This window comes from Zalophus californianus, chromosome 14, assembly GCF_009762305.2.
Source record: "Zalophus californianus isolate mZalCal1 chromosome 14, mZalCal1.pri.v2, whole genome shotgun sequence".
Lineage (NCBI taxonomy): Eukaryota > Metazoa > Chordata > Mammalia > Carnivora > Otariidae > Zalophus > Zalophus californianus.
Window position 1 is genome coordinate 34,951,334 of NC_045608.1, and position 14,014 is coordinate 34,965,347.

General features: G+C 40.7%; 1 protein-coding gene across 5 annotated transcripts in view; it reads right to left on the bottom strand.

Annotated features, from left to right (window-relative positions):
- Window positions 1–13,379, bottom strand: part of RALBP1 (ralA binding protein 1) — a 65,652-nt gene extending 52,273 nt beyond the window's left edge. For 3 of the 5 annotated variants that reach the window (XM_027576342.2, XM_027576344.2, XM_027576343.2), the window contains exon 1: window positions 12,671–12,838. The gene's annotated coding sequence lies outside the window, so the exon portion shown is untranslated. Of the gene's footprint in view, window positions 1–12,070; window positions 12,331–12,670; window positions 12,839–13,194 lie in introns of those variants that run through there. The other 2 variants (XM_027576345.2, XM_027576347.2) reach the window with 2 other exon arrangements.
- Window positions 13,380–14,014: the final 635 nt, after the last annotated feature.

Sequence of the window (14,014 nt, forward strand, 5' to 3'; positions counted from 1 at the left end):
GAGATTTTCTAAACTGTATTTCTCCCCCTTACAAGACTATGAAAAACAAAGCTTTTTCTGTCTTTTCTCTTTGATTGTCCATTTGAAAACCCTTCAAAAAATCTTAAGTACATTTTTAAAACATCATAAACAAATTCTTTTATAGTTTTATTACAAATCATTAACATTTTTTAAAAGATTTTGAGAGAGACAATAAGCACAAATGCACAAGCAGGGGGTAGGGGGGAGGGAGAGGGAGAGAGAAAATCTCAAGCAGAATCCCCGCTAAGCACCAAGCCCAACACAGAACTCGATCTCATGACCCTGAGATCATGACCTGAGCTGAAAGCAAGAGTCAGATGCTTAACTGACTGAGCCACCCAGGCACCCCATCATAAACAAATTTAAAAAGCCACAAAGAAACTTGGAAAAAAAAATACTGGCACTAGACATGTATTAAAAAAAATATTTTTTTTAAGATTTATTTATTTATTTATTTGAGAGAGAGTGCACAAACAGGGGGGAGGGAAGGAGAGAGAAATCCAGCAGACTCCCGCTGAGTGCAGAGCCTATCACAAGGCTCAATCTCACAAACCTGAGCCCACGACCTGAGCTGAAATCAAGAATCAGACACCCAACTGAGCCACCCAGGCGTCCCCTAAAACATGACAAATATTTTATAAAATTTAAAAAAAAAAAAAAAGACAAAACATATAAACACAAAATACACAAAAAAGACATTTTAAAAATGGAGGTGCCTGGATGGCTCAATTAAGCATCTGACTCTTGATTTTGGCTCAGGTCATGATCTCAGCGTTGTGAGATCAACCCCCACATCAGGCTCCATGCTCAGGGGGGAATCTGCTTAAAAGTCTCTCTCTCTTCCTCTCCCTCCATCCCTCCCCCCCACTATCTCTCTCTCGCTCTCTAAAATAAATAAATAAATCTTTTTTAAAAAGATATTTTAAAAATGAAGGAATAGGAAATTAAAGAGATACCCTTTTTCAACCACAAATTTTCTGAAGATGAACAAGTCCAATACCCAATAATAGAAAGGCATGAAGACACTACTGGTAAAAGTGTAAACTGATATATTTAAAAGGGCAATTTAGCAAAACCTATCAAAAACTAATATTCTCACCTTGCAATTCCACTATTAAAAACTTACCCTCAAATACACAAAGTAAGCAAAAATGTAATTAAAGGGTGCTTACTGTAGTGTTTATAACAGCCAGAAAACCTTTATTTATATTGCATCTCTTTAAGCACCTAAAATCCTTGAAAAATAAAGCACTGAGAAAGAGAATATACTGACACACTGTATGCTACATGAAATATGAAATTCACTTGAACTATACTAATAACAGGTAGCCTAACAACAAGTGTAGTATGATAAATAGATGGGAGTAATGTTGGCAAAATGCTGGCATAAGAAACAGCAAAAGCAACTAAAAACTGTCAGAATCAATTTTTCCAGAAGACCAGAAACTAACCAAAAGCTTGTAGCAATCCAGGGAGTACTGGTTCAAGAAAAACAGCTAAATCTTGGTAAGAACATAGAGCTTTGTGGCATTTAACTTACTCTCGTCCTATCCTGGGCTCCCCAGCTCAGTGGTGGCTGTGAAAACAGCCCACATTCTTAGTACTGGTAAGCAAAACAAATCTCATTTACAAACAAACTGAAATCATTTGTTTTGACCAATCTAATGGCTCCCTGGAAGATGTGTGAAAAGTCTTGCTTTAACTCACCTAATGCTGCTAACTCAGACTTCCCCCAGGCTAAAGTCACTACAGGACACAAAGGATGTTTGTTGAAAACATATGCAAGCAGACATTTTCAGCGCTTGCTGCCTGACACAATGAATAACAGTTGGCGCAAACAAACTGACCAAAAACCTTGGGAAGAAAGGCTGGGCAATGAGATATTTTGAGAAATAAGGACCTTGAACAGCTTCAACAGATTTCTGGGAATCTAGGACACAACATGTATGCCTAGGGCTGTGCACATGCCCAGGAATTTTGCCAGCTGTTGGTTGACAGTTTTTTTTCTTTCAGGACTTTAATATGTCATCCCACCACCTCCTGACCTCTATGGTTTCTGCTAAGATGTTGGAACAGTCAGCTGTTAAATGATACTGAGGATTCCTTGTATGTGAGGAGTCACTTCACTCCTGCTTCTCTCAAGATTCTCTCTTTGTCTCTGTCTTTCAACTGTTTGATTAAGATTCCCAGTGTAGATCTTGCTGAGTTTATCCTACCCAAGAAGTCCCTACACTCTCACTTCTGGGTGACCCTGACCTCTACACAAACAGCAAATTAAGGCTAACCAGAGTTGTAAAGTGGCTGAGTGCTCAGGGAATAAAATATTCCAGCATAAGCACAACACCCTTCTGAAGACACTGGGAGACGTTTTTGGTACCAAATGTTTAAGGAAACACCTGTCCAATCATTAGCTGACAGAACACAGACACAAACTTCAATGGGCACACATGACAAAGAATGTATACTTTACAAAATTAGTTCAGGAAAGTTCTTAAACAAACTAAGAACAGCTACAACAAGTAGCAACATCTCTGGGGAAAGGAGCCTAATTTCCACAGCTACCATACTGTAATACTCAAAATGTCCAATTTCAACAAAAATTACATGCATGTAAAGAAACAAGAAGGAAGAGCCCATTACAGGAGAAAAAAGCAATCACTAGAAACTCTCCCTAAGGAATCCCAGACATTAGACTTACTGGACAACAACTTTAAATCTGTTTTAAGTATGTTCAAAAGCAAAAGGAAATTATGTCTGAAGAACTAATGGAAAGCATAAGAACTCTGTCTCACCAGATTAAAAATATTAATAAAGAGAGAGAAATTATTTTTAAAACAATCAAATAGAGGCGCCTAGGTGGCTCAGATGGTTAAGCATCTGCCTTCGGCCCAGGTCATGATCCCAGGGTCCTGGGATTGAGCCCCACATCGGGCTTCTGGCTCAGGGGGGAGCCTGCTTCTCTTTCTCCCTCTGCCTCTCTCCCTGCTCATGCTCTTTCTCTATCTTTGTGTCTCAAATGAATAAATAAAATCTTTAAAAAAAATCAAATAGAAATCCTGGAGTTAAAAAGTATAACTGAAATGAAAAATTCACTGTATAGGCTCAACAGCAGATTTGAGAAGGTAGGACAAAGAACCAGTGATCTTAAAGATAGGTCAACTGAAATATATCAGCCTGGGGATTGGACATAAAAATTAATGGAGAAAATATAAGAGAGCCTAAGAGATTTGTGGGATACCATCTGACACACCAAGCATAATGGCAGTCCCAAAAGGAGAGGAGAGAGAGGAAAGAGCAGAAATATTTGAAGAAATAGTGGCTAAAAACTGCTCAAACTTAATGAAATATATTAATCTATATATCCAAGAAGTTCACCAAACTCCAAGCAGAAGAAATTCAATGAAATTCACACTGAGGCACATCTTCATCAAACAGTTCAAAGACAAAGACAGAATCTTGAAAGAAGCAAGAAGGAAGTGACTCATCACATACAAGGGATCCTCAATATCATTAACAGCTGACTTCTCATCAGAAACCATAAAGGCCAGAAGGCAGTGTGATGACATAAAGTATTGGAAGGAAAAAACACTGTCAACTGAGAATCTTTATCTTGTAAAATTATCCTTCAAAATTGAACGAAAAAAAATAATTCTCAGAGGAAGAAAATCTGAATGAATTCATTGCTAATGGATCTATCCTACAAGAAATGCTAAAGTGAGTCCTTCACACTGAAATGAAAAGGACACTAGACAGTAATTAACTTGAATCCACATGTAGAAATAAAGAACACTGGTAAAAGTAACTACATAGGTAAATATAAAAGACATACCAATTTCAAAAGACAGTATAAATGTATTTTCCAGGGCACCTGGGTGGCTCAGTCAGTTAAGTGTCTGACTTCAGCTAAGGTCATGATCTCAGGGTCCTGGGATCAAGCCCTGCATCGGGCTCCCTGCTCAGCCAGGAGTCTGCTTGTCCCTCTCCCTCTGCCTCTGCCTCCACTCGTGCACGCATGCATGCTCTCTCTCAAATAAATAAAATCTTCAAAAAATTTTAAAAATGTATTTTTCGTTTGTATCTCTTTTCTCCTTTCTGATCTGAATGACAACTGCATAAGGCAACAATTTTAAATCATATGGGCATACAATGTATAAAGACACAATTTGTGACAAAAGCACCATAAGGGTGAGTGGAGCTATAGGAGTACAGTTTTTATACACTATTGAAATTAAACTGGTATTAATCTGAACCAGACTATTACAAATTAAAATGTTAATTGTAATCCCAGGGCAACCACTACGAAATAACTCAAAAACATATAGTAAATAAGATATAAGGAATTAAAATACACTGCAAAGAAACACAGAAGGTAGTAATGGAAGAATTAAAGAATAAAAAAGATATAAAACATATAGAAGACAAACTGCAATAGGCCTGAAGTTCCTCCTAATCAGTAATTACTTTAAGGTGAATAAGTTAAATTCCCAAAATGAAAAGGCAGATAGTGGCAAAACTTTTTTTTTTTTTTTTTTAAAGATCCAACTATATGTTGCCCACAGGAGACTCAAGTTCTAATAGACAAGTTGAAAGTAAAAGGATGGGGATGCCTGGGTGGCTCAGTCAGCTGAGCATCTGCCTTTGCCCCGGGTCATGATCCCACAGTCCTGGGATTGAACCCTGCACTGGGGTCCCTGCTCAGCACGGAGTCTGCTTCTCCCTCTCTGTCTGATCCTCCCCACTGCTCGTGCTCTCACATGCTCTCTTTCTCTCTCAAATGAATAAATAAAAAATCTTAAAAAATTAAATTTAAAAAAATAAGTAAAAGGATGGAAAAAGATACTTCATGCAATCAGTAACCAAAAGAGAGCTGGGATGACTGACTATACTAATACCAAACAAAATAAACTTTAGGACAAAATCTATTACAAGAGACAAAGAATATTACATAATGATAAAAGGGTAGGTCTGTCAACAAGATAACAATTAAAAATGTATACACACCTAATAACAGAACCCTAAAACACATGGAACAAAAACCTGACTAAATTGAAAGGAGAAACAGTTCAACAATAGTTGAAGACTTCAATATCCCCCTTTTGATAATGGACAGATCAACTAGACAAAACACCAAAAGGAAGAAGACTTGAACAATATTTAAACAAACTAGACCTAACAGACATCTACAGAACGCTCCACTCAACAACAGCATAAAAAAACAGATTCATCTCAAGTGCACTTGGAACATTCTTCAACACAGGTCATATGTTAGGCCACAAACAAACCTGAACCTGAATAAAGTTTACAAGATTGAAAGCACACAAAGTTATGTTCTCTGACCACAATGAAATGACACTGAAAATCAATAATAGAAAAAATTTTTTACTTAAAAAATATGCAGAAATATTAACAAACATTTAACAGAACATCTGACAAACTATGGATAGAAGGCAACTGATAAAGGGCATCAGTGACAAACCCATAGTTAACATTACAGTTAATGGGAAAAGCTGCAAGCTTTCCTCCTAAGACCAGGAACAAGACAAAGAGGTCTGCCCCGCCACTTCTATTCAACACTGAGCTGGAAGTTCAAGCAATGGCAATTATGAAAATAAAAATAATTAATTAATAAAATGCATGCAGGGGCGCATGGGTGGCTCAATTGGTTAAGCATCTGCCTTCAGCCCAGGTCATGATCTCCGGGTCCTGGTAAAAGTAACTACTAGCCCCACATTGGGCTCCCTGCTCAGCAGGGAGTCTGCTCCCTCTCCCCCCAGCCCCTGCCCATGTATATGCTCTCTGTTAAATGAATAAATAAAATCTTTAAAATAAAATAAAATGCATTCATATTGGAAAGGAAGAAGCAAAACTGTCTCTATTCATTCACAGATGACATGATCTTACACAGAAAACCCGTAAGAATACACTAGGAAATTATTAGAGCTAATAAATGAGTTTAAAAAAATTACAGGATACAAGATGAAGACAGAAAATAAACTATACATCCACACACTAAAACCAAACATTACAAAAATGAAATTAAGGAAAAAAAAATTCCATTTGCAAGGGTAAAAGATACAACATAGAGACTACAGCCTTTTCACAGATTGGAAGTAGCAAAGTATTGCTGTAACTCAAAGGGATATACAGACTCAATGTAAACTCTATCAAAATTCCAACAATCTCTTTTGCAGAAATGGAAAAGCTGATCTTCAGTTTAATATGGAATTGCAACGGGCCCTAAACAGCCACACACAAAAAAATAATCAAAAAGAACAGAGTTGGAAGACTCACACTTCCTGATTTCAAAAGGTACTACAAAACTAGAGTAACCAAAACAATATGGTACTGGCATTAGTACAAACATACAGACCTATAGAATCGATATGAGAGTCCAGAAATAAACCCAACATCTATGGTCAACTGATTATCAACAAGGGTGTCAAGACTATTCAATGGGAAAAGAATGGTCACTTCAACAGATGGGGATGAAACAACTGGATTTCCACATGCAAGAAAATGGACCCACACCTCAGACCATACACAAAAGTTCACTCAACAATGAATCAACACATAAACACTAAAACCAAAAAACTTTTAGAAGAGAGCATAGCGTGAATTTTCACATCCTTGGATTTGACAATGAATTCTTAGATATGACACCAAATCATGAGTAACAAAAGAAAAAAAATGGATGAAATGTATTTCATCAAAATTTTAAAATTCTGTACATCAGAGGGTATTATCAAGAAAGTAAAAAGGGAAGAACAGAAGAAAATATTTGTACATCATATTCTGATAAGGGTCTAACATCCAGAATACATAAAGGAACTCTTAAAACTCAACAACAAAAGACAACCACCCAATTTTAGGGGTTTAGGGCAAAGAACTTGAATAGATATTTTTCCAGAGAAGATAGACAAATGGCCAAAAAGCACACGAAAAGATGGTCATCATCATCAAATCAAACCCACAATGAGATACCAATTCACACCCACTAGAACAGCTAAAATTTTTTTAATTTTTTATTGTTATGTTAATCACCATATATTACATTTGTTTTTGATGTAGTGTTCCATGATTCATTGTTTGTTCATAACACCCAGTGCTCCAAGCAGAATGTGCCCTCCCCAATACCCATCACCAGGCCAACCCATCCCCCCATGCTCCTCCCCTCTAGAACCTTCAGTTTGTTTTTCAGAGTCCATCATCTCTCATGGTTCGTCTCCCCCTCTGACTTACTCCCCTTCATTCTTCCTCTCCTGCTATCTTCTTCTTTTTCTTTTTTCTTAAAATATGTTGCATTATTTGTTTCAGAAGTACAGATCTGTGATTCAACAGTCTTGCACAATTCACAGCGCTCACCGTAGCCCATACCCTCCCCAATGTCTATCACCCAGCCACCCCATCCCTACCACCCCCAACCACTCCAGTAACACTCGGTTTGTTCCTGAGATTAAGAGTTCCTCATATCAGTGAGGTCATATGATACATGTCTTTCTCTGATTGACTTATTTCACTAAGCATAATACCCTCCAGTCCCATCCACGTCATTGCAAATGGCAAGATCTCATTCCTTTTGATGGCTGCGTAATATTCCATTGTGTATATATACCACTTCTTCTTTATCCATTCATCTGTCGATGGACATCTTGGCTCTTTCCACAGTTTGGCTATTGTGGACATTGCTGCTGTAAACATCGGGGTGCACGTACCCCTTCGGGTCCCTACATTTGTATCTTTGGGGTAAATACCCAGTAGTGCAATTGCTGGATTGAATGGTAGCTCTAATTTCAACTGTTTGAGGAACCTCCATACTGTTTTCCAGAGTGGTTGCACCAGCTTGCATTCCCACCAACAGTGTAGGAGGGTTCCCCTTTCTCCACATCCCTGCCAGCATCTGTCGTTTCCTGACTTGTTAATTTTAGCCATTCTGACTGGTGTGAGGTGGTACCTCGTTGAGGTTTTGATTTGGATTTCCCTGATGCCGAGCGATGTTGAGCACTTTTTCATGTGCCTGTTGGCCATTTGGATGTCTTCTTTGGAAAAATGTCTAGAACAGCTAAAATTTTTAAAGCCAGAAAATAACAAGTGTTGGTGAAGATGTGGAGATATCAGAATCCTTACACTGCATAATGAAATGGTGCAGTTGCTTTGGGAAACAGTTTGGCAGTTCCTCAAAATGTACAACATAAGAGTAACCATATCTATTCCTTGGTATACACCTAGGAGCAACATACATCCACACAAAAACTCGCACATGAATATTCATATCAGCATTATTCACAAAAGCCATAAAGTAGAAACAACTCAAATAGTCACCAACTGATCAATGGATAAACAAAACATGGTGTAACCAGGCAATGGAAGATTATTCAGCAATAAAAAGACATGAAGTCCTGACATATGCTATAATATGGATAAACCCTGAAAACATTATACTGAGTAAACGAAGTCAGTCACAAATGATCATATATGTTACTCCATTTCTATGAAATGTCCAGAAGAGGCAAATCCAGAGACAGCAGATGTCAGTGGCTGCTAATGGGTGGGAAGAGAGGGAATGGTGAGTGACTGATAATGAGTAAAAGGTTTCTTTTTTGAGGTAATGAAAATGTTCTAGAGTTGACTGTGGAGATGGCTGCACAATTCTGTTAATATACTAAAAACCACTGAATTGTACACTTTAAGAGGATGAATTTTACATTATATGAAGTACATTTCAATTAAACTGTCATAAGAAAAAAGCAGGTTCAAGTCTTTGCCATGTTAAAAATCACTCTCTTAACCCTTTTTACCATCTAACACCTCTTTCCATTCTTCCGTTCACAGCTAAGATTTGTTTATTCTTGAACTAATCCACAATTACTTTCTTCACTCTGATCTCCCATTAACTTCTCAATTCAAAGAAATTAGCTCCTTCCCCAAATGGTAGCATTAGGTAGAATGTGACAAACTTGCTCTTACTTAGTTATCAAATTCAACCGACTCCTAATAATCCTTGTCTTATTCAACTTCTCAAAGCATTTGAAGTATCACTTCCTTTTTAAAAAATTTTTATTTTTTTCTGGAGTTGGTTGTGAAGCATAGCTTCCTTTTGAAATGATTCCATTTTGGCTTCTATGACATTTTCTCATGATTTCTCTGCATCTCTAAACACACAGGAATTTCCCTTTCCAGGTCTTCTTCCTCAATTTGGCTTTAAATGTTCTCCATTGTCTATTTCCAGAACTATTCTCCATTGGTAAACTCTTCCTACATGGTATTATGTAAATCAAAGGTTTCAGCTACCACCTATAATATAGTCTGCTGACTCTCACAGCAAGACCTCTCTCTTCGACTCCAAACCCACACACCCAACTCTGTAGTTAATGTTTCCACCTGGATGTTTCATAGACAATTCCCACTCGATATATCCAAAAGCTAAAATACTTTTACTCCCCAAGCTTGCTCCTCTTCCTCTGTCTCAGTACAGAGTTGATCCTTGAACAACATGGGTTTGAGTTGTGTGGGGCCACTCAGATGTGGTCTTTTTTTAATAAATACAGTACTGTACTGTAAACATACTTTTTCTTCCTTATAATTTCAGTATCATTTTCTTTTCTCTAGCTTTATTGTAAGAATACATATAATACATATAACATACAAAATATGTGTTAATTGACTTTATGTTATCTGTAGGGCTTCCAGTCAACAGTAGTTGAGTAGTTAAGTTTTGGGGGTGGTCAAAAGTTATACATGGATTTTAGACTGCAAGAGGGGTCGGCATCCCTAACCCCCACATTGTTCAAGGGTCAACTGTTCTCTACCATTGTCTATTCAATGACCCAAGTTAAAATCCAATTGTAACTGAATCCTATGGATCCTACCTTCTAAATGTTTGTACAGTTTGTACTGTACTGTTAACCTATCCCTTTGTATCTCCAATGACTCTACCTTAGTTTAGGGTCTTGTCATCTCAATTATTACAGAAACTCCTAACCAGTCTTTGTGCACCCTGCCTTATCTTCCCTCCATCCCTTCTGAAATCTGCACTCTACAATACCAGAATGATCTTTCTAAGAGGAAAACCTTATCATGACTCTTTCCTGATTAAAATTCATAAACTCTATTATTACCTATAGGGAAAAAATTCGAGAATCCTTAGAATGTCATGCAATACTCAAGGATCGATCTGTGTGCCTCATGTGCTACTTACCACCATAAACCCAATGTTATAGTTGCAGAGAACAACTTCCAGCTCTTCAAAGTGTTCCATGCTCTCTCTAATCACATCCAGCATTCCTTCTGCCTTAAGTTCGTTTCCCTCATTTTCTTTTTTTCTTTTTCAGATTTTATTTATTTCTTTGACAGAGAGCGAGAGAGCACAAGCAGGGGGAACTGCAGAGGGAGAGGGAGAAACAGACTTCCTGCTGAGCAGGGAGCCCGATGTGGGGCTCGAACCCAGGACCCTGGGATCATGACCTGAGTGCTTAACCAACCGAGCCACGGCAGGCGCCCCTTGTTTCCCTCATTTTCTGCCTCAGTCATGCCTAAACCTTCAAGTTTAAGGACATAAAGCATAAAGTACCTAATGTGACACACAGCAGGGAGTTAAAATGGGCTGAGCTGGCTTAGGCTTCTGTTTTCTTTATCCTGTCTCAGTGACTTGTATTTGCTTCCAAGATAAAAGTTTAAACTACTTCAACTGTGTGTAAGACTATCGATAATTTGGCCTGCAGATCCTACAACTCATTATGGAGGCTTAGACTCCTGTGCTTCTGTTCACACTGTTCCTTCAACCTAAATGCCTATCCTTACTGTTTTCATCCCCTCCTATACATACTTTTCCCTTACCACTGCCACCTTCCTCAATCTCTCCTTCTCTTCCCTTAGGAAACTGATCACTATCTCCTTTGTACACCCTCTATACCCCCAAACTTTCTCTACAAAGTAATCTTAAAAACATATTGTACTTGAGAACAGTGCAAGTAAGAGATAAAGCCTTATCACCCAGAAAGCAGGGTCACTGCCTAATCCATCTGTAAGTCCTCTTCACCTAGCATAGTACCTGCTATAGAGTAACTCCTCTATACTAAATGACCTGCATTCTTCCTTATTCCTTCCACATATACTAACTTAAGTTTCTATCAGGAATTTTCTTTCAAAAAAGAAAGAACACACTTTTGGGTTATGTTCAAGCCCAATCTCCCCTGGCCAAGCAAATATCTGTGCAAATACAAGTATACAAATTAAAGTTAATATTCATTTTCTGATAACACTTCTAGTTTTCTAAATTAGATCTAAAATGAGAGATACTATTTTGAAGAGAGAGCAAATTATGTCATATTGCTTCAAGATACTTTGTTCAAAGAATTACTTCTCAGTGGTTACTGTTAAACTAGTCTACCCCACTTAAATCTATGGGTCACTGAGAAAAGTGGGAACCACTCTAACTTCCTTCCTACCTCTCCTACTGCCAGTACAGTTTACAGCAATTACTCATTTTCAGAAACACTCAGAAAGGAACATTCAAATCACCAAGACAACTAGGAAGGTGTCAAGTGAGGTTACTTTTCTTACTCACAGTCCCATTTTTTTCGTTTAGAAGTGCTGCCTCCATAATCACCAAACCAAAAGTGAGCTTGCTCCTTATCACCACTTACTTTATGAATAACTGCCAAGTATGATGGAACGCTACCGAAAGTGCTGCAGCATGTGAACATGCCCACTCCACTCTACAAAACATTCAGTGAAAGCTTTTCTAATGAGGCTAGATGGTGGGTAAATTGCACGTCCAAACGACTGTACTTCTACAATACACATTCAAAATATCTCGAGTTAACATTTTAATTATTTTCAAGTACTCTACTAGGCCTTAGAGGAAACAAGCTGCTTGGTCAAGAGGGAGGCTCTGAAGTAATGAATCCCAAAACTCGAAACACCGTAATTATTTCAGGTTAAGACTGCCGTGTAGAGTATTTTGTAAAATCCCTGTTTCACTCTCATAACGATAAATTTTAAAAAAGAAAAAAAAGGTGATCTCAATAAGAACATTTTGGCACAAGCATACTTGAAAATGAGTTGTAAAAAGAATTCTCAACTCCAGATCTGTTCGTCCATTCGCACTGAAACCTGAACGAAAGACCGCAGCACCCAAAGGAGCCCCACTGCTTCCGTGCCAGCGGTGGGAAACATCAAGAGCCTTTTCCTAGTCCACTGGGCAAGTCCTGGAGACGGGTCAATATTCCGGGTGCGATTTAAAAAAAAATAGTGATTATATAAAAGACAGAGTCCCCTCTCCTCCATTCCGGTGCCCAAGAGCTGCCCTGAGGCCTGGAGACTCAAGTGGGGAGGGGCCCGGTTCCCGACTCTCCTCCTCCGGACCCCGAGAGCACCAAATCACAAATGCGGATGCCACGAGGGAGGCCCGGCCGGCAAGTGGGAGGAACGGCCGGCAACCGGGCGAGAACTGGGGAGAAGCCTGCCCGGGATGAACCCGCACTCGGGGCAGCCACGCCCCCCACCCCCAACTCCAGCTCCGCGCGCGGCGAGCGCCCAGCCCCGCACGCTGCCTGACAGACGCCGCTGCGAGGTGGGTGCGAAGAGGACTCCCCGGGCACGCGAGGGGTACCGCTACGACCCCCGCACGCCACCGCTGACCGCCACTGACCTGTACCTGCCGCCGCGCGACAACCCGCCCCCGCCGCAGCCGCCGCCTCCGCCTCCTCGCGCTCACGGTGCCGCCGCAGCCACCGTAGATGCCTCCTGCGCTGCGCCCCTAGCCGGCCTCAGGCGCCCCATTCCCACCCCGCCCCAGCCTCCGCCTGTTTACAATGATTGGGACAGAACGCGACGAGCCGGCCCAACGCGCACGCGCATTCCCTCCTCCCGCCGCTGCCGGCTTCCCGGGTCCTCCTCTCTGTGCTGACGGCTAAAGCCGTCAAGGGCAAACGCCCTGTGCCCTCGCGCGCAGCACGCTGGGAGGCGTAGTTCTTGGATGCCCAACGCCCAGTTTACGTGAGGGCCCTTCGTCGAGGAAGGACACTACAACACCCAAGAAGCACCGTGATTCCTTCGGCCCAGAGGCTCGCTGAGGAGACTGAGGGAGCGCGCGAGAGAATGCGCCGCGCTAGTGCTCAGCGGGCGCCTGCGCAGTTCCTGGTCTTGGGGGACTGGGTGGGATGTAACACCTACCCCGAGCGAGTGTCAGCGAAGACGGTCGGAAGGCATCGCCTGTGGTGGTCTTGAGAAAGGAAAGAGCTTTCCTCTCCACGTTCTAGCCGGCTGCTCCTCAGCTCCCGAAGTGCAGATATTTTGTGCCAGCAGGCTTCGGTCGTCCTAACCAGTTAAACCAGCCTGGGAGGCCGGCCCAGCCTGCCGCTGGGTGGGGCATCTTCCCGGCACTGGACTGGGTGGGGAATCTTTTGCTTGGGGTGGGGACTCTTGCTGTGGGTTTTCGTTAAAGGAAGCGCCTTGGGCCTCTGAGGAGAAACTTGCTTAGAACTCTGTCGGAAACCTGCTGAGAATTCCTAAAATGGGTGTTGACAAGGGCCAGCCCCTGGTTCGAGCTGGGGTGCGGGGCTTTCTTCCACCGCCCTCTCTGGCTCAACAATTGCAAAGGAACACCTGAAATAGAACTGTCCAGCCGCATGTTTAGGTTGCAGAAATTACTGAATCGTGGGAAAGGCTGAAAATAACTAAATTCCCCCCAGGAGTCCTAAGCAAAACTTGAAGAATTATTCTACTAATGCATGGCTGGAAATCGGGTCTTTTGAAGTGTTCTTGTTTTATAAAAGTTGGCTGATTATTAGGGGAAAGGTATGATTTGGGATAAATGCCCTTCCCAATTACTTCCATTCCTACGTGCAATACTCTAGAACTTCATTGTATAATGTAGATTAACCTACGTAATCCGTCCTGCTCCCAGATAAACTGACAGATCTGACAATAGGTCTCTTCCTTGTACACGTTTTCTACTCAGCCCCCTAAGCCTGACTTTGAGGAGCCTCCTACG